Source organism: Eleutherodactylus coqui, chromosome 8 (genome assembly GCF_035609145.1).
Source record: "Eleutherodactylus coqui strain aEleCoq1 chromosome 8, aEleCoq1.hap1, whole genome shotgun sequence".
In the NCBI taxonomy this organism is placed as follows: Eukaryota; Metazoa; Chordata; class Amphibia; order Anura; family Eleutherodactylidae; genus Eleutherodactylus; species Eleutherodactylus coqui.
Window position 1 is genome coordinate 167,398,824 of NC_089844.1, and position 26,096 is coordinate 167,424,919.

At 46.0% G+C, this 26,096-nt stretch overlaps 1 pseudogene; it reads left to right on the top strand.

Moving 5' to 3' along the window:
- The first annotated feature begins 1,473 nt into the window (after positions 1-1,473).
- On the top strand, positions 1,474-25,155 carry LOC136578002 (sulfotransferase 1C2-like; annotated as a pseudogene).
- The last annotated feature ends 941 nt before the right edge of the window (positions 25,156-26,096 follow it).

Sequence of the window (26,096 nt, forward strand, 5' to 3'; positions counted from 1 at the left end):
AGAATGAACCCTAATAGTTCTTGAATGAACTGATTATGCTCGTAGTATTGATGGCCTTTTTGGATCAAAAAATGTTCAATTGCCTTTAAGCCTAGGTCATGGGGAATCGAGCTATAGAGGCTTTCTACGTCCATTGTAGCTAAGATGACTTCTGGGTCTAGATGGATGCCTTGTATTTGGCGCAACATGTCGAGAGTGTCTTCCACATGTGATGGTAAGGAAGTAACAAACGGTCTTAACAATAGGTCCACATAATTGCTCGCGTTTTGGCTGAGGTTGGAAATCCCAGATACGATTGGGCGCCCTTTGATTGGTGACAATCTCTTATGCACCTTTGGTAGGGTATAAAATGTGGCTACCCTCGGGTGCTTTGGGACAATGTACTCAAATTCCTTAGGGCTGATTAATTTGTTAGTTAGTGCTTTTTCTGCGATGGATAGTAATTCGCGAGAATATTGTACTGTAGGATCACATGTAAGTTTTTCATAAGTCTCGGTATCATTGAGTAGGGATAGACACATCTCGACATATTGGTTTCTACTAAGGACAACGACAATACCGCCCTTGTCAGATGGTTTAATGACAATTTCACTGCTACTTTCCAGGGATCTTAATACACATTTTTCTTCACAAGTCATATTTTGAGAACCTTTATAATCCTTGGGATTAAGATTTTTAATTTCTTTCAAAACAATTTTTTCAAAAGTATCGAGGAGTGGACAATGCAATGAAGAGGGATTAGATGAATTTCTATTTTTAAGTTGGGTAAACGGGCCCTTGCCGGGAACACAATTCATATCATTTTCCAGATGTTGTAAGTCCCTGAGTATGGGCATGTCTGATGGGGACAACCCAAATTCAGCTGCTTGTTTCTTGTCTGCTTGGACAAAGAATTTTTTCCATCTGTGACGGCGCATGAAGAGGGAGATGTCCTTCGTCCAGACGAACGGGTTGAATGGGCTCATCGGGACGAAGGACAGCCCCCTCTCCAAAACGCCTATCTCCACCGGAGACAGAGCTCTGTCTGAAAGGTTAATGACCTGTAATTTGTCGAGGGTAGCCACATTTTATACCCTACCAAAGGTGCATAAGGGATTGTCACCAATCAAAGGGCGCCCAATCGTATCTGGGATTTCCAACCTCAGCCAAAACGCGAGCAATTATGTGGACCAATTGTTAAGACCGTTTGTTACTTCCTTACCATCACATGTGGAAGACACTCTCGACATGTTGCGCCAAATACAAGGCATCCATCTAGACCCAGAAGTCATCTTAGCTACAATGGACGTAGAAAGCCTCTATAGCTCGATTCCCCATGACCTAGGCTTAAAGGCAATTGAACATTTTTTGAGCCAAAAAGGCCATCAATACTACGAGCATAATCAGTTCATTCAAGAACTATTAGGGTTCATTCTTACCCACAATTACTTTCTTTTTCAGGGGGTCTTCTTCCACCAGCTCAGGGGCACCGCGATGGGGACGCCTTGTGCCCCATCCTATGCCAACTTGCTCCTGGGCTGGTGGGATGAGAGACATGTCTTCACTGAGGAAAATCTCACATTTACCAACAACATCGTCCAATGGTCTAGGTACATAGACGACATTTTTATCCTCTGGTCTGGCACGAAAAACTCCTTCAGAAATTTTGTTGAGCAGTTAAACATCAACAGACTCAACTTACACTTCACGGCTGAATGTGACGAGAAAATGATTACATTTCTCGATCTAAAAATTCTCAAAGAGCATGACGGTACCCTGTCAACGACCACGTTTCGTAAATCTACGGCGACTAACTCGCTTCTGACCTGGGATAGTTACCACCCTTATCCGTTGCGCAGAGGGATCCCAAAAGGTCAGTTTTTACGCATTCGCCGTAACTGCTCCTCGGATAATGAGTTCTCAATAGAAGGGCACAAACTTTCATCCAGATTTAAACAGAGAGGGTACCCAGACGAGATAATCTCTGAAGCTTATAACCATGCAGCCAATAAGAACCGGAGTGAGTTATTAAAATCTCGTGCCAAGGAAATTGATAACCAGCAGAGAATCGTCGGAACGTATGACACTGGATCCTCTGCGGTCAGAGAAATCTTGAGTAATTTTTGGGATATCCTCAGGGACGATGAGGATATCAGCGAGTTGCTACCTCCGTCTCCGTTAATTACTTTCCGCAGGGGCTGTAATCTACGAGATCGACTTGTCAAGAGCCACCTGAAACCCGAGATACCAACCAGTATGTGGCTGGGCAGGCATAACCTGAAAGGGACATTTCCCTGTTCAGGATGCGCTGTGTGTCCGTTTATCAAAAAAAGCTCCGTTTTCAAGAGTGCCAGCACTACCACAGAATTTCTGTGTGGCCAATAGAAGGTCTGTGTGGCCAATAGAAGGTCTGTGAGGCCAATAGAAGGTCTGTGAGGCCAATAGAAGGTCTGTGTGACCAATAGGGGTCTGTGTGACAAATAGAGGTCTGTGTGACCGCCAGATTTACCAGAGGAAGCTGTGTGCAAAGCTGTGTGCATCCTCAATACTGTGTGATAGTGGTAAATCAAGAGGTAAGTCCATAAGCTGTGTGAGAAAGGGAAGGGGGAGACGTATGCAGACAAGTGTATAAAATATAGAAAGATAGGACTTAGAAAAGTGGGAACCTTTACCTATGAGTTCTGGTAACAGTACGGGAAAAAGCATATGAAAGATAGCAGAGACGCCGGTTTAGATAAAGGAACAGACAATATGGGAAACGTACAGGGCAAGCAGTATGCCTATATGGAAATCAGCTGGAGAAATAGTAAGACAAAGAAGGCACGTTAGCTGTGGGAAGAAGAATGTAGTAAGGTGTTTAGAATTTTGGGAGTCTTAGACCAGCAAGTTTGGGGAAAAGATTCAGAGATAGTCAAAAGGTTGTATAAAAATATGTTAGACAGATGGATTAAGGCAAGTATAGATACGGCAGTAAGGGGTTATCAGAGAAAGGGAATCCTCTTATAGTTTGTGTTCCTCTGGGACATAAAGCAAGTTCATGCAAAATCTGTGGACAATTATGTGACAAATAACCACTATTATTTGTCTTGTATGTCTTGTTGTTATGTAAACTAATCTTTGTTGTACGTCTTAGTGTTCTTGTAATGTCTAATTTCTAAGTGCAAGAAAGTTATACCTAATTCACATCTGTGGGGGCTTTTAAGGATATAAGGGTTAAAATGCAGAAAATGTTGCGCTGTTAGAAGCGCTTAGCAGGTTTTCTTTTCTATGTGTTTAACTATTCGCATCCTCAGAGAAGTATATGTCTTGTAATTACTAATGATTAATGCTGTTTAAAATCTGAATGTTCTGGTTGCTTATTAATATCCTAGCTATTGTTCTGTTTCATAGAGAGATAAAATTCAGTGTCATAGAAAGGAAGACAGACGCTGATGAAATAAGAAACTTGTAATGAATTATGTGAATTATACGGTCTTAAAAATAGAGAACATAGGGATTTTAAGATATATATATTTTTTGCTTTTTGGGTAAATGTCAGTTCTGTAATTGGTTGGACGTCTATATCACTGCTAAATGCTGTTAGTATTGTACTGTCGCTGGGAGAATGTTCTGTAGGAGAGACATGCAAACGACCAACATTGAAGGGGTGGAGCTAGATGATGTAAAAGTACGTAATGTTTCATCCTTCTTTTGTCTACAAAGGAGGGGGGTGAGGAGCTTGGGCAGTTAGGAAAAGTTTTTTTTTTCTCTTCTCAAATTTGATGAGACATTGCAGGCAGGATCAGATTAATAATGAATTTGCTTAAAGAATATCATATTTCAATGTGGATAGATGTTTGTGGATTATTCTGCCTTGTTGTAATTCATGTCTCTGTTATTTGTACTAATATCTTACAAGCCTTATCTGCATCCATCAAATTTTCACCGGATGGATCGGTACGGGTTGAGACCTCAAGTGACAGTTCAGAAGAGGTTTGTAAACTAACTGCTCTCTTGGTGGATCCGGCTCATGTGTTTGTCTTCATAGCTACTGCAGAAACTCAGCTTTCCGCAGGTCCTGACAAATAGTAAGCCACCTCCAAGACAAACTCCAATTCCTGGGTCATTGCTTAGCCCAATGAACTGGATATCTGACATAGGTGATCCAGGTATTGCAGGTCAGCAATTTCTAAATTTTTAATTTTTTTTTTTTGCAACAAGGTTCTGATCTATTTGAAATAGAATACCAGCCTGATTGTCTAGCAGTAATTGGTGCAAGGGGTTTCAGGAGTGCCGATTCAGCTGGCAGAAACTGAACCGCTAGAGGTAATGTTTAAAGGGTCACGATGCCTCATACGCTTCCTTGTGCTGGAAAGTCCTGAAAGCATATTGGGAAACGAAATGATAGGATCCTTGGGATGTTGTATGGAACTTCACCCGTGCGGTGAGGCTCGTATACACCCCAGGTCTGAAAGTCACCCGACCTTCTGTCGGATGGCAGCAGACCTAGCGACACCTCTCCCTGTCTTCACTCTTACGCACGCAGAGAAAAAAGTTCTTAGTGTCGTTCCTTTGAGCCTTTGGGCTACCAGTCAGACGGACCTCGACAGACTGTCAGTATTTGTTTGCATTTAATTTCAGGGGAAAGCAGTACTATTGAATAGTGCTGCCACAAAGGGGCTCAGAATAGCCCAAAACCAGTTCACCAGATTCATGAAACTGGTATTAGACGCCTGGCCAATTCCCGAGGGCACCGTCCTCTTGTAATATGTTGATGATTAATTTTTATTTTCTTTTATGTACTGCTGACACAAATAGTTACCTCAATGCATCACTAAGCCTTTTGTGTTTCCTCCATCAGAGTAGAATGGCTGCAAAGCCAGCAAAGAGAAACTTCTTAGATCACACCATGGTGATCTACACCCCACATGACATACATGGTATCCTGACACAGGTAAGCCGTAGACATCTGTCCCGTGCTAGACAGATCAAAATGGAACTTGCAGTACACTCTTCATCCAATGTCTCATTTCAACGTTGCACCACTTTGAATCCGGCCACCTTATTACCATTAGGTGACACTGATTCAAATGGGGGAGTAAGTACAGAGGACCAGCTTTTTGCAAATTCTCTGACTGATGATGAAGAGGAGGCCTTTGACGCAGAACACCAGCATGATTGTGACAGCTGGGTTCGCACATGTCACTGACAAACCCCTCCTAAACCCCCACCTTGAAATGTTTGTGGATGGATCTAGATACCTGAATGACGAAGGAAGGTTTGTAACAGGTTTTGAAGTAGTCACACTGAATAAGATGCTTGTACAAAAACCACTGCCGCCATACATGTCAGCGCAGGAGGCTGAGCTCCGTGCTCCAACTTAGGCCTGTACGATTGCGAAAGGTACCACTGCCAGCATCTACACTGATTCCAGGTACGCCTTTGGTACTGCACACGATTATGGACCCATCTGGCGGTCCAGGAGCTTTCTCACGGCACAAGGCAAGCCCATTAAGCTATCATGTTGCCAGAACAGGTGGCCATAATAAAGGTTAAAGCACACACGCAGGGGCAGTCACCAGAGAGCAAGGGATAGGGCAGCCAAGGCTGCAGCTCTCCTAGGACAGAACGCAAGACCCCTTGTGCTGTAAGTTGGATCTTGGTCCCACCGCTCTTGTTGTTTTGGGATTTGGCGTCCTACAGGACGTAGATGATGTACCAGCGGCTGCCTACCCCCACCTCGCCGTCCTAGCTCACGGGAAAGTGCATGCCTCTCGGAATGCCATGGTTTCTGTTGTGGACAAGGTATGGTATGCTCCAGGGTTCGACAGGTTGGCGAAGGCGTATGTGAAGGCATGTGAAGTTCACCCCCAGACCACTATATCCTATTCAGAGATTACAAATCGATTACATCCAGCTTCCCAAATCAGGCAGGTATGAGTACGTCCTTGTGCGCGTGGACCTGTTCAAAGCCACCGCACAATGTACAGTGACTAAACTTGTGTCAGAACTTGTATGTAGTTTTGGGGTACTACAGACAATTGAGAGTGACAGAGGTACACATTTTACAGGTGAAGTGATGTGAGAGGTGATGTCAGCCCTGGGAGTGGAACAAGCGTTTCACACTCCATACCAACCACAGAGTTTAGATAAAGTTGAAAGAACTAAAACTGTACACTTTAGTTAAAAGAAGTGTTGTTTGGCTCTATGCCAAGATTAGGCCTGTACCATCCACAGGCCCTACAGCAGGGGTGTGATAAGGTTATTGAATATGTACAAGAACTATGTCGTAAACTAAAAATAACACACAATCTAGTGTTTTCTCCAATTCAAGACCCTCACAACCTAGAGAGGACTCATTCCTTGCAGCCTGGAGACTGGGTGGTCGCAAAAAGACACGTAAGAAAGGCCTTAGACCCAAGGTTTGATAGACCATACCAAGTTCTGTTGTCAACGCCTACTTCTGTAAAAGTGGATACACGCCTCCCATTGCAAGAAAGTTCCCGAGCCAGAGGAAAAGTGATGGGTGGGATCCCGGCGTTGTTTAGGTGGGGGAGGTACTGGACATTTTGACTTTTGCATTTTGTCTTATTGGACTGTCTTCTTATTGGGAAACACCACTACGAACGATCCACATGGAGAAGCGATGGACTGGATGGGCAAATATTTCCCACATGTGTATGCCCAACTTCAGGAGTGGAGAGGACATTTTGCGGACTTGTCTATTATCTGTCCCCACTCCTGTAGAGACTCTTCGAGACATATACTCAAAAGTACACAATGATATTGATGTTGATAAATCTAAGATTACTGTATTGTAAACTTGATTGACTTGCAATATTTGATATTATGTCTTCATATCCTAGATGGACATAGAGTGCACCATTCCTACCTGGGAACCCAGCACCTATGGGTGACAGAACCAGGAGATAATGGTGGCTTTGATGTCCAAATGGGGGATTGATAGGGGTCAATCAATATTTTTAATAACCTAACATAAGAAAGATAAGGAAACAGTGTAATAAATGTGACATTAGTTATTTGGTTATATAATGTTATGTATTATGGAAATGAAAAATATGTAAAACATTCCGGAAGTTGCTAGTAGAATTTGGATATAGAATCATATGTAAAAAGGTATATTCAAGCATTTATTTGAATATTGATTATAGAATACTAAATGTATGATTAATTAGATTTTATTCAACTATCTTACTGAATCCCAACTTCTTAACAATGTACTGACTCCCAAGTAGGTGGCTGAACCAGTTTTGTTTATGTGTAAACTAGAAACAATGCCCCCTCTTTTGATGTGCAAATTGTTGATGGACCTTTAAGATTACATTCTGATTAAGTAGGTACTCAGCCAACCAGGAGTCAACCTTTATTATCACATGTAACTGTTTTATGTCTACTTCAAACAGCTTTGTTGATACCTTTTGTTTAGAAGGCTTTTGATTTACAGCCATGTTGTAATCTGTTGGAATGTGGGCTTGGTCACCAAAAGTAGATTGAAACTTGGTATCAGGTAACATTTGGAAACGCCTTCTTTGTCATCTTGCATAAAAACGAGCAATCTTCGAAAATAAAGTAGAACTCATACTGATATCACTAGACGGTCTGTGTAGTGGCTTATTATGGTTCTCAACTATGAGTACTCAATATAATATTTCCTCTTAATTTGGACTCCGGCAACATTCGCATTTTGGTCTGCGTTCCAGACCCCCCACAAATGTATTCGCCAAGACGGGCGTCGTGGCGACATTAATAAACTTCTGCTACAAAAGGAGGCGAGCTGGATCTTTCGATTATGCTCTGTCTCCCCCACCGGATTAAACGAACAGTTATCCTTTAATTGTTTCATCTGAATGAGACTTCCGTGCTGTCAGTACTGTTCACGTAAACTAAATTATCATTAAATTAATGAAACATCGGAAGTTGAGAAACACTCCATGAACTAGTTATCTGGACCGTTTATTTATTTGTATGTATTTATATCTCTATCCTCTGCATACCATTTTATTTTATGGATCTTGTCTAACCACTCTCTGAGTATATAGATCAATTTACAGCCCCCTTCTCCCTGTTTCTAACTTCCTTTGGGATACTCACCTTCTCTCAATCATCTATAGCATAGTGCAGCATGACTCCTTCTCTACTGTCCATAAACACCTAAATTTGATGATGTGTTCTAGAATGCCATTGCGAGCTATTTATGGCACAATTATCTAAGTGCCGCTTTATACATCTATATATCCTTATACTTGTTGTCTAGTATCAATCTAGTATCTAGTATCAATCTATTAAGTAACTATATACAACAAGCAACAAGCCAAGCCGCAACGCTGACATTCTGACATACTATTTGTCTCCTCATTGGGATTATAGAACCTCGTTAGTGACATGGCGCCGCGCGATCTTTACAGTGTCAGCAACAAGATACTGACACTTAGATCGCATGTAGCGCTGACGTTTGGTAATACTGTGACTATCACCACGCCCCCGGTGCAGCCCCCGTGTGCTGATGCCTGGTAATATTGTGACCATCACCACGCCCCCGTTACAGCCTCCGCTGCACCACGTGACTGCCTTTTATGACGTGCATTGTCACATGACACCTACGTCCATAACGCAATGATGTATATACCCCGGAATAGGAAGGGAGATTCCCGAGACAAGCACAGGCTATTAAGGCACTATAAGATGATCGTATCCACTCCTCAACATTTTCTATGAGGTGAGTGGCATTGGATGAACCATTTAACTTATGCATAGTAAGGAATCTAGAAGGAGCTAAGCATCAGGACATTTAACATACAGACCTGCACTTAAGCGTCTTAGTCTCCATAGCAACCAATGCTAAGAGTTACTACCTCCAAGCTATAGTGATTGGCTCTAATGGGAACACCCCTATACAGGGCGGCACTACATGATCTCTATTTAAAGCACTCAGGATGGTTGATTCAGTATGCTGTCAGTCCACCACTAGGACTGACATGCCGCCGTTTTTTTCATTTACTTTGATTTCAGTTTTGTTCCCGTGGCTCTAATGCAGGGTCTAACCTATTGAGCATTGAGTATAGGTAGCTTTTATTGAAAAGATACCCGCAATACCATTTAGGATGCTTGGAAATCTAAGTTTACGGCAACAATTACTTTTGACCAGGATGTATTATCCTGGTCATATATCTATTTAGAGGATAGATTTTGCTTCTTCAATTATTTTATATTGGTGTGTACTCTTTCACGGAACCAGATTCATCGGGGAATATCTTTATTCTCCATAAACTTTACCCGTCTTGAATCTGGTTGCTATTTCCCGTATTAGGGGATCTAGCAGTGATCATTAAAGGGGTGGTCTCGCGAAACCAAGTGGGGTTATACACTTCCGTATGGCCATATTAATGCACTTTGTAATGTACATTGTGCATTAAATATGAGCCATACAGAAGTTATTCCACTTACCTGCTCCGTTGCTAGCGTCCTCGTCTCCATGGTTCCGTCTAAATTCGCTGGCAGCTTGCTTTTTTAGACGCGCTTGCGCAGTCCGGTCTTCTCTATTCAGCACGAGCCGCTTCAGTGTGCTCCCCGCTACAGCTCTTCTGCGCATGCGCAGACGAGCTGTCACTGCTCGGGAGCGCGCTGCAGCGGCCATTCTGCACCTTCCTCTGTTAGAGGAAGGTGCAGAAACTGGAGCTGCCCAGCGGAGAAGCCCAGCCCAGCCCAGCCCAGCAGCCCCGAGAAGCGTCCCAGGTAAGTGATGGGTCGGGGGGGAACTAGCGCTGCGCCGGGGGGGGGGGGCTGTCGCTGCGATGGGGGAACTAGCGCTAGGCCGGGGGGGCTGTCGCTGCGATGGGGGGGCTGTCGCTAGGCCGGGGGGGGCTGCCGCTGCGATGGGGGGGCTGTCGCTAGGCCGGGGGGGGCTGCCGCTGTGATGGGGGAACTAGCGCTAGGCCGGGGGGGCTGTCGCTAGGCCGGGGGGGGCTGCCGCTGTGATGGGGGAACTAGCGCTAGGCCGGGGGGGCTGTCGCTAGGCCGGGGGGGCTGCCGCTAGGCCGGGGGGGGCTGCCGCTAGGCCGGGGGGGGCTGTCGCTAGGCCGGGGGGGGCTGCCGCTGTGATGGGGGAACTAGCGCTAGGCCGGGGGGGCTGTCGCTAGGCCGGGGGGGCTGCCGCTAGGCCGGGGGGGGCTGCCGCTAGGCCGGGGGGGCTGTCGCTAGGCCGGGGGGGCTGCCGCTAGGCCGGGGGGGCTGCCGCTAGGCCGGGGGGGCTGTCGCTAGGCCGGGGGGGCTGCCGCTAGGCCGGGGGGGCTGTCGCTAGGCCGGGGGAACTAGCGCTGGGCTCCGGGGCCTTCACCTGGGCTGAGGGTCTAGCGCTGGGGAGCCGGGGGCTAGCGCCTTACCTGCTGCCTGGCGGTGGGCGTCTGGTCGGCGGCTGCGGGGCGTCTGGTCGGCGGCTGCGATGCGTCCGGTTGCCATGGAGACACAGCTGGTAGCGTCTCGGGAGCGCGCACGTCGGGCTGCAGCGAGCGACGGGGAAAGAGCCGGCGGCCATCTTGAGAAAACTTTATAAGTTGCTGAAACGCTGGAACGGTAAGTACAAACCAGCTAGAAATGTCATTTACAGGGGGGCTTAGTAATGTGTACTTAATGGGGGGGACTGGGCAAAAAAAAAATTTTACTGCTTCCTCGAGACATCTCCTTTAAGTGTCCAGTGCGGCCAATTGTGGACAATGCAGTGATCTAACCGTGAATTAGTTTTTCAGCCACTACCCAGTACATCACTGGTACTAACGGCGAAAAATATTTTCTCAGCCACTACCCAGTATAATTACTGGCAATAACGTATTGGAACCCCTGAAGAACCCACTAGGTGGGGGAAACGCGTTGGGTTACGTTTTTTGCTTATTTGTTGAGCATGTGTCGTTCTTTTATATCTGAATGACACACGTCTAACAGATCTGGACGAGTGGTCACATTTAAACAAGACCAACTATACGTATCAATTAAGTCTCACTACCCTATTTAAGGGTTACGACCTATACGTGACTGCCCAGCATGCGTCGCTTCTTATATTTGAGCGACACACGTCCAAGATAACAGGACGGGTCACATTTCATATTTACTTGTTGAGCGTGTGCCTTTGCCTGTATCCGAATGACATACGTTCAACTGATCTGAACTACGGGCCACGCAAAAATATACCAATGATATGTATCAAGCAAGCCTAATTTCCTTATCTAAGGGTTACGCTTTATGTGCTGGTGCATAACGTGCATCACTTTCTATATCTGAATGACACACGTCCAACAGATCTTTGGTTACACCAAAATAGACCCATAATATACATCTACTGAGTCTGACTTGCTGACTCAGTGAAACTCGGTCTATTAATACCTACATTAGTGGCACTTCTTTCTCTTTTCTTTTTTCTCTCTTTTTTCTCTCCTTACACTTGATTCTACATATGTGTGTTTTGTCTTCCACTTTTTCTTTTATTGATAGCTATTAAAAGTTATATTTTAAAATTACTAATTTGAAGGTCCACGCAGTCAAGCTCCTTGAATGTTAGCTACTGGACTGATACTGCCCCCGTAAAATTGGACCATCAAATCGGGGCTCAAGAGGGTGCTTCCTGAGGAACTTCTTGACACACACCCAATCCCCAGGCTGCAAGATATGTGTCCCAGTGTCTGCCTCTGAGTCTGGAAGAGAACACCTGTGCATAGGCTTTGGTTAGTGCTTTAACAACGGAAATCACATACTTAGTCAACACATCAGATTGTAATTGTAACTACTGAGGATAGTAGCAACCTAGCCTTGGGGCTAGCCCAAACAATCTCGTAGGGAGATAATGCATGATCCCCCCTGGGTTCATATCTAACACTGAATAGGGCTATTGGATGACAGTCTTTCCAAAGTAGCCCCATTCTCGGCGTCATTTTAAGTATCGTGCTTTTTAGCGTGCCACTAAGTCTCTCCACCTTTCCACTACTCTAAGGGTGGTAGAGTGTGCAACAGGCCTGGGATACACCCAGAGCAGACATGACATGTTACATTCACCTGCGAAGTTTGTACCTCTGTCTGACTCTGAATCACTTCTGGTACCCCATATTCACAGTTTACCTCGTTCATGAGCTTCTTTGCGGTTACCTACTTGTTTGCCTTGGTAACAGGGTCGGCCTCCAACCTGCAAAGACATCAACAACAACAAGCACATATTCATACTTCCCAACAAGTGGGAGCTGAATGTAGTCAATTTGCAATCCCTGAAATGGGTAGAGTGGTCTAGGCAAGTGTGATGTGGCAAATTTACTTCTGCCCTGTCTCACCTATGGCATAGATCATGCTAAACTGGACAAATGATGCAGCAGCTACAGAGAACCCAGGAGTCGCTTGTCCTCTTTCAAGCATCGACGTCATTGCTGCTTTACTAGGTGGGTCTTTCCGTGCGTCAGCTGGGCCATCATGGGATACAGGAACTGTGGTAGGCAAGTGCTGTTGACTGTTCACCATACACGGTCCTGTTTCTGCTGCTCCCATTTTAGTCTATTTATCCTTTCCTTCCTTGCTGGCTTGTAACTGTAAAGTCTTTAGCATATCAAAGTCCAAATTCTGTCAATGTCCAAAGTTTTTGCCACTGACTCATGCTGTCAGTATCTTTTCTTCTTTCTTCCACGGCTTGAGGGCCGCTGCCTTTGCTGTGCTGTCGGCAAGGGTGTCGTCTCTCGCTTCTCCAGTGTAGGAATTGGTGTGAACTCTCCACTGCCAGGTAGTAGTAGGGCCTCCATGAGACTCTGCACCGCTGCACCATTCTTAATTGGTTGTCCTGCTAAGGTAAAAAACTGTCTGGCCTTCCATATTGGGCCATAATCATGAGATATGCCAAATGCATACCAGGAGTCAGTGTAAAGGGTTGCCGTCTTACCTTTCGCCACTCGACATGCCTCAGTGAGGGCTTTCAGTTCCGCGTCTTGTGCTGAGACATGCGGAGGCAGAGCTTCTGCTTCTAGGACATCTTGTTGTGTGACCACTGCATATCCGATGTGGAGTCATCAATCCTCACCCTGGTACTATCTGCAAAAAGCTCAACATATGCATTGTCAACAGAGGTTCCAGTAACTGTTTGCATACCTGCAGTTTCTTGCTGTATCAGTACTAAATAATCATGTTGATGTTCTATTTCACATGCATCAGAGTCTTGTAGCACAAAATCATTTATTTCCTTTTTTAAATTTTTTTTTTTTTTTTTTTAACCCAATAGCTGATCTACAACACCTAGATCACCTATGACCTAGATCACCTATGCCTCCCCCCTTTTGAACCGGAATACTCAATTGAAAAAGAGTAGTCGGGTTCAAACTAGTACAACGTTGAAAAAGGAAACCAAGAGGCACAAAAACAAGCACTTTGTAGGTCAAGGTGACATTGTATGCAGCAAAGTCTGAGCGAAAATATCCTTTTTTCCCCCTTTTTTTTCAAGTCGCAGTTAGCATTTCTAACATAAGGAGGCACAACACAAACAAAATTTACAGTCACCCAGTGAAATAGCATCCAGGGAATTTCACTGTTTAACTTTCACTATCCTCTCGGAATATAATTATACCTTCAGTGTATACTGACACTAGAATATACAAAAACAAGGAAAAAAACTAAAAAGAATGCGGATGAATTGACATCCTACTCTGAGCAATTAAGTCCCTCTTTCTAACGTAAAAACCAAAACTACTTTGTCAAATTGCGTGAAAAAGTTTGCTGGGTGACTGTAGGGAAATTATTCCATCTGTAGGAGCCTTCCTTAACATCATCTGTCGGAACATCCATTGGAGAAGCAAGCAGCGGAAAACAGAGCCCCTGGAACACACCATAAGAGGGCGTCCCCTGCTCATGGGTCCCTGGTCTCTGTCCTCCATGCATCAACTCCAATCTTCTATACACTATAAACCAGCTTAGTCATCTACTATGTCCTAAGCTGCATCTTCACAAAGAACAAAGGTTTGTTTCCCTGAACTTATCACACATCCAAGGTGGCCACATTTTGGAGTGTAACAAAGTCTGGTCAAACAAGACCTTACTTCAGACAATCATGATGTTAGCACTAGATACAGTGGCATTGGGGAATGTAGGCCTCCCGAGTGCAGCAAGATGGCCACCAGAGGCAGAAAGGGGCGGGGCTTCAAATCACCCAGGTGAGGCAAGATGGCTGCTGGAGGAGGAAGGGGCGTGGCTTAGTCCTGTCCCGAATTGGAATGACCAGAAGTAATGTCACACACCCTGAAAGTGAGCAAATGGGGGGAAGTAATTTTAGATGGGGGCAGGGCTCACCACACTTACTGCAGAGTCACACTATGTGGGGGTTTTAAGCATTGCAAGTGCGGCCGCCATTATAGGGATGGGCTATAGTCAACACAAAGGCATTACATTGTTCATGATACAGGCAATACACATCCCCCACTACACTCTCTCCTCCCCCCACCCACCCAATTCTGCTTGTGAATCCCTTTCCTACATTATACAACCTCCTAGCAATCTAAAGCACCATTCTGTCTGCTAGTGCCTCCTGCTTGTCTTCTGAAAACTTTTCTGCGGTCTGTCTACAACCCAACATTCCTTTCTTTCAGCAACTTTCCTGATCCTTATCTTTGCTTGCTTTTTTTCCCGCCATTCTCTAGAATTCCTAGACAACCTAGATCTATGTCGTATTCTATTCTGCCTGCTCATTCTATCCTATTTGAAATTTCTGGATGCAGTAAAACTTTACTAGATTCCACCTATCTCTTCTTACCTCGCAAATCACAATGTACATTAACTGTATAAACACAAAACAAAAGGAACAGACGGGTTAACTGGGAAATGCTCAGTGGCTTAACATCAGCCCACTCTCTTATCAGTAAAACCCCCAGTAACAAACACTGCACATTCTTTAAACAAGACCTTTGACTATACACAAAGACTGACGATTATATTCAGTGACCAAGACTAACAGTATTTGGAGTATCAAGCCATCTCACACCACGGCTATAATCCCCGCGTATCCCTTTCCACATATGAGAACATAACACGCTCGATCATACAGGTAAATACGCCTATTTTAAACCCTGCGTATCCCTCCTTACGTATGAGAGCATATACCATGCTCGATCATACAAGTGCACACGCCTATTTAAAATTTTCCTGGCCTCGCTCTCCAAGTGTATTAGAGCAAACCGTGCACTATTAGATAGGAGAGTGCACTCCGGGCGTGCTCCCTCAGGCTTATACAGCCAAGTCCGCCCTTCTGACACATTAACCCTCACAGAATCTGTCTCTTGGTCTTGTATACACAATCTTTAACCACCTCAGACACAACATTCACAGCATACAGAATACCACTAGACAGGTTACACGGTGATAATCGGGTAGACAGAACTATATTACCTGCCTTTCAGTGATTTATTACTCTGGCTGTAGAGGTGGGCAGATAAACAGACAGAAGTCATCTCACACAGGTAGATTAACATAAAGCTATCTTACCATATTCCGTAGATTTTCGGGCCCCTGAGTTCTGCGTGTTATCTACCAGTCTCTGTATCTTTCCAGAATAAAAAAAAATCACAAATCTACCCGGCCCACCAAGGGACGCCAAATTGTACTGGATCATATTTTTCTCCAGCAGGTTTCAGGGTATTCTGTAGCTTCCTAATTGTATAGTGTGCACACATAATGAAAGAAACCAATTGGACACAAGTCATCAGCCTTCAATCTCAACCAGCTCTCTGGAGTTACAATTCCAGAGCCCTAATTTATTGAAACACATAATACCTGCCCTTTATGGGCGTATAACAGATTACATCAGTAACGTATACATATTCTTATTCGCTGGGTCATATAGAATTCCCTGCCTCCCTCCCCACCTTCTCTCAAGTCCAGTGTACCTGTGGACTTTGTCCTCTCAGCATGTGGTCAGTTAAAGTAATTCCTTTGTTGGAGAAGTTGAAGGTGGGGGGAGGTGGGAGGAGAATGCCCAAAATGCATACAAGTAAAACACACAGTATAGGAATGTGATTTAACTCTTTCCTTATGTAGTGGAGCTTTATATTAGGCTGAAGTTATAAAACACACATCTTTCACCATGCCATTGTCCAGCAATTACCATAATGAAATTATGCAGCCATTAGCCTCTACAGAGTTAAATCACGACAGCTGCGCAATACTTCTAGTTTATTACAAATCAATAGACATTTTACGCTAACTAATCTTCATGTCTACTACAAATGCACTGCTCAGATATGCTGATGTGAAGGAGCCCGCAGGCGGGTGGTGCTCCACCGGAGGCACAACGCTGCTCCTGCCTCACACTTTTGGGTTTCTCTAGTCTGGCTGTCTCGGCCTTGCACCCTTTGGGGGACCCTACACACCGGTATACACCCTGTGAGACCCAACGCTCAACCACCTCCTAATTCCAACTGAAAAGGTAAAAGCGTTATCAATTTGGTACATTGCACACTCTCTGATAGCATCATTTAAACCCCCCGATCGGCGTTTGAAGGTCCTGAACGTCCCACCCTGCCTGCAGTGTGATCGGAGAGTTACGATCGGTTGTCATGGCAGCCTAGGGCCTCCTGAAGGCCCGCAGGGATGCCATGAATGACCATCTATCAAGGCACACCATCATAGATTACCCTTTCAGAACGCGGTATAATGCAATACTATTGTACTGCAGTATACTGTATGAGCGATCAAAAGATTGCAAGTTTAAATCCCATTAAAAACAAGTTTATAGGAGTTTTTTATTAAATATTAGAAAGAAAATTAAAATTTGTAACCCCCGCCCCCCCCCCCTCCTAGGGCCTTTTGCAGAAAACTGGGAGAGTGTTCAGTGTTTCCAGGCCAGAGAAGAGGACTTGCTGATCGCTACATACCCAAAATCTGGTGATACTGAGGAACTTTATACACAGGGGCGTCCCTATTCTTGTCAGTCCCAGAGTCTCTGCTCTTCAGGTAGTAGCACTGCTGGCTGAGGTATCGGCATGTGGCACCGCTCCTCTTCCACCATCCTTGTAGCTTCACCAGTCTTGTTGCGGGTCTGACTAGTCGCTACCTCTGACCTACCCTATAAACCTGCCTTTGTGTGCGCTGCCCCGCTCCTGAGTGCTTCATAATACCATCTTTAGGCTGCCTGTCCACGGGCGTTGCGGTATCCTGTGGCAGAACTCTGTCGCCTGGGAGCAGGGGCTGGCAGACGGATCTCCGCTGTTGGCCTATCTGGCAGATAGGCTGACTGCAGAGAATCGCAGCAAATCACAGCATGCTGCGACTTGCTGGCCGCGAGCGAAGAATCGCAATGATTCTCCACTCGTGGACAGGGGGCATGCGCATACTGTCAGGGGTTGAATCGGCGACCCAGCCGCTGTGCTTGAGGGGGCCCAGAGGCCGTCCTCCACCATATACAGGTACACTTTCAGATCGCACTGTCGGCGGCCGCGTGATTAGTGTAGTCTGGCAGTCAGCATGAGCCAGAGACGAGAGTAGGAGGAGGAAGGACTAGATGAGGACAGGGGAAGAGGAGGGGGGATGAGGGAAGGAGCAGAGAGGACACAGACTCGTGCACAGCATGGCATGGAGCATGGATGATGAGGTCCTCTCCTTGCTGCTTCCCTCCTGCTGACACTGTGTACAGCTGCTCTCCTCACCACAGAAGTAGTCCAGGCCCCGGGGTATCTATCTAGTATCTATCTGGCCTCATGTCCACTCGCACGCACGGATTTCACTGCTGAATCCTGCACATGCGCACCAATTTCTTTTAAAAAATCTGTCTCTTCCGCATATCCGTGGCACAGCATAAAAACAGCTGCGGATATGGACGACTTCCATAGGCTTCATAGGAAGCTGCGGGAGCCGTCTGTGCGGCAGATCCACAGGAAAATGGAGCATGCTGCGATTTCTTCTCGTGCATGCGACCCCCACGCCAGGAAGGAATTCCTCTGCATGCTTTTAGCTGCCTTACTGATGCTAATGCATCCCTATGGGCAGCAAGAGGCACGGATCTCCTTGCGGGGGCCACTCGCAGGTTTTATAAATAAAATCTGCACGTGGGCATTGGCCCTCAGGTATAGGGAGGGGGGAAAAAGGGCCTGGGGGGGGAGGGCGGGCAGCCCAAGCTGAACCTTTGCACCCGGGCCCTTGGTACGCCTTTAGGTATGCCCCTAGTTCACTGCGTTCACTGCGGCCGGATTATCACTGCGGGAAATGCAATCCAAACCCGCCCATGGACCGCCAGCCTTATGCCTGCATCACATCAATGTATTTGCAAAGTGTTTGCACGTACAATATGTAGTGAATAGAACCCATTGACTTGAATGGGTTTGTTTGCATAAACGCATCTGGTGTCCACGGGCATGATGCCGGCGGTAAATCGCTGGCAAATCACGCTGTCTGAAGCTTTTGCGAATTGTTGTGATTCTCCATGGTCAGCCTAGCTGTCAGATAGACTGACAGCGGAGATCCGTCTACCGCTTCCTGCGGCGACCGCAACTCCCGTGGACAAGCAACCTAAGCTGCTTGACACATGGTGATTTCCACACTGGTGTGGAAGACTGGGGCAAGCAGAATAGAGAAGCTTCCTGGTCTGGGTTGAGTGCAGGAGCTATTTAGGAGCCTGCCGGCAGGGCGGATTTCTCTTGGATGGGTGCAGGGGCTACTTAAGCCCCCGGCAGGGCAGGTGCCTTCTGGATGGGTGCAGGAGCTACTCGGGAGGCTGCCGGCAGGGCGGGTTCCTCCTGGACAGCTGCTGAGTGCCCTTGGCGGTGAGTGACATGCCAGCCATTTCCTCCAGTACGGCTGAGCTGTGTGTCCATGGTGTGCTTGATGGCAGGAGACGTACCTGGCTTGGTGTGGAATTATCTCTCTAGCATAACTGCACCTCACAACAAAAGTTACAGACTGTTTTCAATAACTGAAGTCGTAGAGCAGTAACCCATGACTATTGGCACCGTGCACAGTGTCAATTCCCACAACTCCTCTAATTACCATTGACAATGGGGACCTTCATATGACCATGCTTAATAGATGTTGACTCTTTACAGGTACCACTTGGGTGAGTGAGGTTGTGGACTTAATGCACCAAAATGAAGATGTTGCAAAAAGCCAACGTGGAGCCATATTTGAGCAGGTGCCCTTTCTGGAGTATGCAGTGCCTGACATGCCGTCAGGTAAGTGGTGCCAATAAAGCTATTTTACAGTGTTTTATGGGGTTTGAATTGCCCAACAAATGAGCAGGTAACACCAAAACCTTGATGAACCATTGGCCTTGTAGGAGTCCATGTCTTATGTTGTCATCACATTCCTTCATACTTAAGTCCAACTTGTCACCTCTTCCTCAGGAACGGAGATCCTTGATGCTATGCACTCTCCCCGCGTGATTAAAACTCATTTACCCGTGCACCTCTTGCCAAGCAGCTTCTGGTAGAAGAAGTCCAAGGTAGTGAGTTCTTTGTAGACCACAGCTGATCTCACAGGAGTCTTGATTTCCTTCACTTTGGTGTGAATCCCCCTGTTTTTCTCCCCTTATAGCCAGGCCTTTTACATTTACCCTCCCATGCTATAATGGCTGGCCTATAACTCTTGCTGTAGTTCTTGATTTATGAGTATAGAAGGCTTGTATGATGAGGTCTACCTCTCTCTAGATAACAGGCTGGTCCATATAACAGGTCGGTCTTTCCTTCTTTACAGCCTGATTCTTTTGCTATCTGTCTTCCCCTAGAACCTGGTCTGTTTTTTTTGCAGTGCCTATTGGAAGAGTCTGGTCCATTTCTTGCTTGAGCAAAATCTGTCTTGTAGAGTTTGGTCCCCCTACTACAATGTATCCAGGTCTATTGGACTTGCTGTAGAACCTAATCTGCCTACTTGCCTGCAAACAGCCCATATAAAGAGTTGCAAAGTCTCTTTTTTCCCTTAAAGGGGTTGTCCCGCGCCGAAACGGGTTTTTTTTTTTTCAATAGCCCCCCCGTTCGGCGCGAGACAAACCCGATGCATGTGTTGAAAAAAAAAAACAGATAGTACTTACCCGAATCCCCGCGCTCCGGTGACTTCTTACTTACCTTGCGAAGATGGCCGCCGGGATCTTCACCCTCGGTGGACCGCAGGTCTTCTGTGCGGTCCATTGCCGATTCCAGCCTCCTGATTGGCTGGAATCGGCACACGTGACGGGGCGGAGCTACGAGGAGCAGCTCTCCAGCACGAGCAGCCCCATTCAACACGGAGAAGACCGGACTGCGCAAGCGCGTCTAATCGGGCGATTAGACGCTGAAAATTAGACGGCACCATGGAGACGAGGACGCTAGCAACGGAGCAGGTAAGTGAATAACTTCTGTATGGCTCATAATTAATGCACAATGTACATTACAAAGTGCATTAATATGGCCATACAGAAGTGTATACCCCAACTTTGTTTCGCGGGACAACCCCTTTAAAGCAGGGGTGTCAAACTCATTTTCACCGAGGGCCACATCAGGCTTATGGTGACCTTCAAAGGGCCGATTGTAAGACAGTATGGTGAGGTCCTGTTCACACCAGCGTATTTGCGTACATAATATGCAGTGAATAGAAGCCATTGATTTCAATGAGTCATTCACATGAATATAGATTTTCACAAAGCATGACCTATTATGTTACATACTACGCACCTAATGGGCCATTGAAGTGAATGGGCCGCGCAAATACATGGTGAATGCACAGGAAACCTGTGTATTCACTGCATATTTGCGCGCTCTTTCAGTGGGCCCATCTGCGTTTTTTTTTTTGTCTATTGCAGAAATACGCAGTGTATTTGTACGACCGAAACACTATTACGCCCTCGTGAACGAGCCCTAATGGTGACACCCTCACCCCCCTCTCCCCCCTATAGTGGTCGCAGTAGTCATAGTGACTCTCATAGTAGCCCCAGTAGTAACAGGGTACCCCCACAGTAATAGTAACCCCCCCATAGTAATAAATCCCCGTCAGTAATATTAACCCCATAACAATATTAACCCCAACCCATATACTTCCTCCTTGCTGTCAGCGCCGCTCCCCCTCTGCTCGCACTGAGCCTGGATGCACACTGACATCAGTGTGTAGCCTGGCACACTTCCTCCCTGAGTCCTCTCCTGCGGAACTGAGGAGCAGAGGACTCAGGGAAGGAGGATCCCGGCTGCACACTGACGTCAGAGTGTGCGCCAGAATCAGCGCTGCCAACGTGATTTCCGGTGGGGAGCTACGGCACCCCAGCTGGTAATCACTACAGTGGTGAGCGTCTGTCGGCACGCCGTGAGCCACATAAAATGAGGCAGCGGGCCTTGTGTTTGACACCTGTGCCTTAAAGGCACGGCTTTTTTTTTTTTTGCTTCTTCTCCCACTTACGAAAAATCTTAACTCTTATTTTTCCAACAATGTGGCTGTCTGAGGGCTTATTTTTGTGGGGCAAGGTCTATTTTTCAATTCTACTATTTTTAATGTATCATTCACATTAATGTAAACATTTATATATGGTGTAAAATGGAAGAAGACACAATTTCAATATCTTTGGTGGGAGGGAATTGTTTTTACAGTGTACACACAGCGGCAAAAATTACATGATAACTTTATTCCGTGGGTCAGTAGGATTACGACGATACCAAATTTATACATATATAATTTTATTTTTTTTGTGGGATGAACTGCAGATTCTATTGATACTATTTTGGAGTTCGTACGACTTTTTGATCACTTCATTAAGTTTCTACTTGGAGATGGGATGACCAATAGAAGTGCAATTTTGCCTTTTTTTATTTATTAGTATTTAAATATTTATTATGTTCACTATGTAGTGTTGATGTGAGGAGAGAGAACCGACCCCAACTTCTTAAAAAAAAAGCAGGTACCCATTCACAATACAGGTGTTTTTTTATGCGGCCATCCGACTCTAGGATCACCGCATAGAGGTGCTTGATTGTGACACCCATGCGTATGTGGGGTGTATCTAGGCTAAGCCTTTTCTGGAGTAACTGCCTGCCAAAATGTCTGTGGGGGGACTCCATACCCCCCCCCCTCCTCTGGACTGTATTGATCCTGTGTATCCTCCCTACCTCTGAGCTATAGCCTGTCAGTACGTCAAGTGAATTGTACCTGTAATACCTGTTCAAGTCTAATTTCAAGTAAAAGTTATACTGGGCCTTAACTGTTCCTAAGGACCCGAGATTATATATCTATCTCTGTGTTTATTACTCCGCCGCATAGAATAATGGTATGTGGGAACGGTTGCATCACAAGTGATATCTACTACAACACCCACACACACCACCATCGTCCCCTTTATTGGCACTCCCAGCCAAAGGAGTGTTGAAGCCTGGCATGCAATCTACACTGGCCTTGGCAGCATGTCATCCCTCCGGGACCAGAGCATGGCGAGTGACACGTCAGCACTTAACCTTCCCAGCTCTTCACGTTAGCCAGGTGCCCAGGGTCACCCCTCTGGAGTGTTGCACAATGCCATCACTGCGGGGCCATTCGGGACACCCTAATGCCGATTGGGTCATTTGAATTCCGCTGTCAAAAGTGGTGTGAATGCTGCTTGCAGTTGTTGTGGATGGTGTCAGAGGCAGTTGGCCCTCGCTGTGTATGGAGCAGGATCGGCTCACCATCCATACAAACCCTGCCGCTGCTGGGCGTCTATGTATGCCATTTAGTGTCAAGGGGTTAAGGTGGTCATACACGTTCAATAGCTTTCTCCCCTTCTGTAGACCCTGATTACCCCCTGCTCCTATACCCAGGGCCATCTCTCTTGCGTAGAGCCTGGTTCATAACTCAATGTGTTCCCTCATCAGGCCGATCACATCTCTATCTCTAGTTCGCCCTCCTTTCATGGCAGAATCAGTAACTTCTTGTCACCTTTTCTCCCTGCAGATAATTTACATGGCTCGAAACCCTAAGGATGTATTTGTGTCATATTATCACTTTTATCGCATGTCCTATGTGCACCCAGATCCGGGGACACTTGAAGAATATCTAGAAGGTTTCCTAAAAGGAACAGGTACAAGTAATGTATCCTCTCATGATGCTGGTAGCATAAGGGTTAACTCCTATAGGGGTCTGTAGTAGGGGAACTGGACTGCAGCCTTCTCTGGTGCAAGGAAATGCTTCCTCTACCAAACACATGCCAGTTACTAAACCGGTGGTCTGCAGCCTGTGAGACCCCCCGCTGTTATAGAATTACGACCCTCAGCAGGCCTTCTAGATGTCCTGTCCATGCTCATACTTGTCCTTTCTCCCATAGTTGCCTTTGGGCCATGGAGTGACCATGTGAAGTGCTGGTGGAAGATCAGACAGCAGAAGGACGTCCTCTACCTGTTCTACAAGGACCTGTTAGAGGTAGCAATAGATATTTCCTCATCCTAGGTATCCATTGTGGATTAGATCCGAGTGCAGAGCGCCCTGGTAATGACCAAGATAATGTTCACCTTATATTAGACAGTTGGGGTTAGCCAAATCAGTGGCTATATTGTGCACACCAGGGGCCGATCAAGGTCACCAAGGGTCTTGGCCTGTCTGGAAACTGTGGGCCCCCTGACGAGTCTAAAGTTCTGCAATAATCTGACATTTACTACAGAGACAATACCAGAAACAAGCTCATTCCATAGATACGATAACAGAACCAAGATATCTACATACCAACCTCTGAACAAGAAAAAAATGACACATGATCACATACTATCACCATATAGTAACTAATACCACCATAGTGTTACTAAAGTAAGACCACTGCAAAGATCAGTACTGCTAATAGTAAAACTATATAAGAGCCAAATAATACCGCCATACTGTTCCTGAAAATAATACTATACAAAGACCAATATTGCCGCCATATAGTAGTAGATATCCGCGCTATACAGGCTCTCTGCAGACATATCTCGCAATCGCGATTTTAACATTACAAGTCCAATAGACCCCTGCAGAAAAAAAACGCTGCGAATTTCGCAGTGAAAAAAACTGTAGTGGGTAGTCACCCTAACAATCCCACATGCGTTGCGCTGTCTGTTGCTTGATGCTGAGCGCTCTATGTAGAGTTTAACATGTCTCCTCTCTCCCGTCTCCTGCGCTCAGTACAACGACCCAGGAAGCAGCAATGTTATAGCACCGATGGGGGGGGGGGGAGTAGGACTTCATGGAGCGGTGCCACACACCCATAGATGCCGCTCTAAGCCCACATAACCTGCAATGATGACAGTTTTTTTCGCTTTTTGCTGAGTCGGATCATTTGGCTCAGTTCAACAAGAAGAAGACGCTCGCTGTTCAACTAGTCCCAACTGGGGTCGTTGCTGCGCAGAAGAGAATTTCAAGTTATCCACTAACCACATGATAGGGAATAACTGATCAGTGGGGGTCTCACCGCTGAGACCCCTGCCGATATTGAGAACAGGACTCCCATGTCCTGCTCTCCTGTCATTATGGGGATCGCTTCTCTCCCTGCAGTGACGTCACTCTGAATGCAGCACTGGCTGCTCATGTGCGGTCAGCACTCCATTTCACTGGGGCTGATGGAAATACCCAAGCGAGAAGTGAATGTATCACTGGTATACTTACTTGACCAGCACTTCATTCAGTCTCTTTTTTACTGGGGGGTGCAGTAACACCGCACTGAGGAGGATGGGGGACATGGGACCCATCGATCAGCAAGTTACTCTCTGTCCTGTGGATAGGGAATAACTTGAAATTCTTGTACGGGCCCTGTAATGATACTCTACCAATTCTGTGCAACTTTCTTACCCTTGACGTACCCTTGGATGAGGGGTTGAGGCGGTTTTCTAAACTTTTCCATCTGCTTGGTACAGGACTCAAAACGTGAGATCAGGAAGGTGATGAAGTACATGGGGAAGGATCTACCTGAGGATGTTCTGGAGAAGATCCACCAGCATACAACCTTCAAGACCATGAAGGAAAACCACATGGCCAACTACAGCTCCATCCCGACCCATGTTATGGACCACGAGGTCTCTCCTTTCATGAGGAAAGGTACCGTCTATTTCCGCGTTACTATTAACTACTGATAGCGTGTTACTTATGGTCACTGAATCCTGCACTTCTGCCTTTCTAGGAATTTGCGGCGACTGGAAGAACCATCTCACGGTGGCTCAAAATGAATTATTTGATGCCTATTATAACAGGAAGATGTCTGACACCGACCTGACCTTCCGCTTCGAGGTCTGAGACAATGACCTGCTGACTGTCTCCCTTCCATTCCCAGTCTCTGCCTGCATTGCACATGGACAGACATCCTAAAGAATACTATGACTGCCACATGACTTCTTATCACCTTTTCTTCTGTATTTACCCCCTTCCAAAAATAAAGACATTTCGTGATTTATATCAGTAGAGGAATATGTCTTCTGGCAGGTAAATGGCAGCCAATTTGTGTACGGGTCATTGCTTAAAGTCTAGGCTGGGGGCAAGAAGGTAACAGCGCTGTCGGGCTTTTAGCACCCTAATGACCCCACACCTAGAAATTAGGTCTGTAGTGGGGATTACCTTCATCATTAATACACGCACTAGCTGTCTGATGCTGCATGCGATGGGCACCGTATAGCTTTTTTACTCCTCCTCCTGGCTGTAGTACTTGGAGTACCGGGGAGAGGAGGAGTGACGAAGCTATGCGTGTAACATTGCCAGACTTCTATTGTGTGTATTAATGATGAAAGTAATCTCCACCATGGATCAGATGCCAAAGTTCTGGGGTGATACAGGGAGCTCTGTTACTTGATGGGGCCACACAGAGGGTCCAATTATTAGGTGGGGCCACTAAGGGTGGATCTACGTAGCGGGATCCCTTTTACTAGATGGGGCTACACAGAGGGTCCAATTATTAGGCGGGACCACAGAGGGTGTCTCATTATAAGGTGGGTCTACATAGTGGGATCTCTATTACCAAGTGGGGCCACATAAGGGATCCCTATTCCCGAGTGTCAGGAAAATACTGAATATAGGAATATTTAGATTCATTTTAATTCCTTCAGTCAGGAGTATACAGTGTGTAATTCTTTCAGACATGACTTTTGAACCATCATTGTTCTGGACTGAGAGCCAAGGCAGAGAGTTATGTCTGGGGAGAGGTATTTATTGGGGTATGCACACACAAGAAGAATCAACATGTT